General features: G+C 42.3%; 1 non-coding gene across 1 annotated transcript; it reads left to right on the forward strand.

Moving 5' to 3' along the window:
- The first annotated feature begins 1,481 nt into the window (after positions 1-1,481).
- On the forward strand, positions 1,482-1,554 carry Trnai-aau (transfer RNA isoleucine (anticodon AAU)). The gene has a single exon. It is a non-coding gene; the product is annotated as a tRNA-Ile (tRNA).
- The last annotated feature ends 946 nt before the right edge of the window (positions 1,555-2,500 follow it).

Raw genomic sequence — 2,500 nt, forward strand, 5'->3', positions numbered from 1 at the left:
CGTCTTGTCAGTGTTAAGTTGTAGTTTGGACTCCTTCATCCATTTCTGTATATCTTTAATGCATCCTTCCATAGCCGCTATGGCCTCAACCTCTCCACAATTGTCCTTGGGACTAAAAGATACATAAAGTTGAGTATCATCAGCATAGCACATAACAGATGGTAGGTGGGGTTTAATGATATCAGATGACTCTCCAGTGTAAATTGTAAATAGCAGAGGACCAAGACAGCTCCCTTGTGCCAAACCGAACTGTAAGTCGAAAGAACGTGATTCAGCTCCATTAACGACGACTCGTTGAGATCTATTCTCTAGGTAGGATTCAAACCATCGTAAAGGTACATTTGTGATTCCACATCTAATTTTAAGGCGATCAATCAACATTTTATGGTCTATAGTGTCGAATGCAGCACTCAAGTCTAATAGTACTAATAGAGTCACATGTTGTTTATTCATATTCATGAGGAGGTCATTTTTTACTTTCAGTAGAAGAGTTTCTGTGCTGAAGTTTTTTCTGTAGGCTGATTGTTGGTCTGGGTAGATGTTATGTTCGAGGAGATGATTTTGTATTTGATGACAAACAGCTGTCTCAGTTAGTTTTGACATTTTTGACAGGTTACTAACTGGTCTAAAGTTCTGAGGAACGTGCATATCAGCCCCGGGCTTTTTCAGTAATGGCGTAATTAGTGCTTCTTTCCATACTCGAGGAACAACCCCCGTCCTCAGAGACATGTTGATTAGAGACGTGATGACGGGTAATAACACATCACACTGAGGGAGTAGCTTAGATGGAATTGGATCTAAGGAGCAAGATTTTGAAGATGAACGTTGTATGAGGGATTTAACATCGTCCTCTGTAAGTTCTTTGAACTCTTCCATGGTCTCAGGTGGGAGTGTAGACACTTCAATGATGGCATGAATAACCACCAGAGATGTTCAGAAAGCGGCCGACTCTAAGTTTGGCACAGGTGGTTACAGGGTTTGTTCTTTTGCACCATCTTAGATCTGTCTTGCATTAAAAACAATTTGAAGCTGACCAATCTTCCCTTTTTTCCCTAAAAGGTTCTTGGTCAGTGCATTTTAGATTGATTATAGTAACGGGGGATTAGCTCAAATGGTAGAGCGCCCGCTTTGCATGCGGGAAGTACCGGGATCGATACCCGGATTCTCCACTTTTGTTAACCGAAATTGGGTTTTATCAACGGTGTTGATAATGTAAACTGGCCACCGTACAGAGATTCTAAAAGCTAATAGAATCTCTGTACGGTGGCCAATTTACATTATCAACTCCGTTGATAAAACCAAATTTTTGTGTACTGCTTCCCCACCGACGCAGCATCACAGTTTCTTTAGAAACTACCCCTTTCATTCTTTTGTTAACAGAGATGCCTCAAAAGACTAAATTTTATTACAACAATCGTCACTTAAGCACCAAATCGGATAAGACCGGTTGTTCAAAAAACGCTATGAGTACCGAGTAACCTGGTCCGTTAGCTCAGTCGGCAGAGCGTGGTGCTAATAACGCCAAGGTCGTGAGTTCGAACCTCACATGGACCAAGTCTTTCTCTATCTTTTGTTCCGAGGGAGTTTGGTCTTGAAATTTTCTTTCTGGACTTGTGGTTTGGTGGAATGATTCTCGCTTAAGAGGTGAAAAGTACTGGTCTTAAGTCCAGTGGCGGCCCTTTCGTGCTTTACTTTATCGAAAACGTGTCACTGGGGTTTTGTCGGAGCTGTAGCCCTCATCTAACTAACATTGAGTACTCAGAGAAAGGTGTCGTCACCATGAATTCCTGGCTGTGAGATCGGTAGAGGCCCAAGATTGTGCAAGCTAGAGTTTTCCAGAAGAGTTTTTCAGCTTATCAACACGAAAGGGAAGTGTGTTTTTCCAGGAGTCTTGATGGCATTTGTTGAATCCCCGATCAATAATTGACATCTGATGAGACTTTGTCTTGCAATAATAGCCTGAGCAAGCACTAGAGATGTTCAGAAATCGGATGACTCTAAGTTTGGTACCGATGGTTGTAGAGTTTGTTGGTTAGCACCATCTTGGATATGTCTCGCACTGAAAACAATTTGGAGCTGACCAATCTTCCCTGTCTTCGTTAAAAGGTTGTTGGTGTGCCTTATAAATGGGCTATAGTAACGGGGGATTAGCTCAAATGGTAGAACGCCCGCTTCGCATGCGGGAGGTACCGGGATCGATACCCGGATCCTCCACTCTTGCACCATTCTGAAGTCAACCGAAATACCTCAGAAGCAAAAACATCTATTACAGCAATCGGCAATAGGTCATTTTACAGTTGTTTGCTCAGTGACCTAGGCTATGAATGACTGCGAGGCTGCCGCTGACCTTGCATTGATACAGACCTCACTGCTTTTATCATGTAAATTGTGTTACTGTAATTCAAATTAGTCTACATAAACATTAGAAAAACACAAAGGTTTGTATCAAAAGAGGTTGACCGGGAGCTTCGCTTCCTTTCTTGGGCTAGGAAACTTGGCT

Source organism: Montipora foliosa, chromosome 4 (genome assembly GCF_036669935.1).
Source record: "Montipora foliosa isolate CH-2021 chromosome 4, ASM3666993v2, whole genome shotgun sequence".
Classification (NCBI taxonomy): Eukaryota; Metazoa; Cnidaria; class Anthozoa; order Scleractinia; family Acroporidae; genus Montipora; species Montipora foliosa.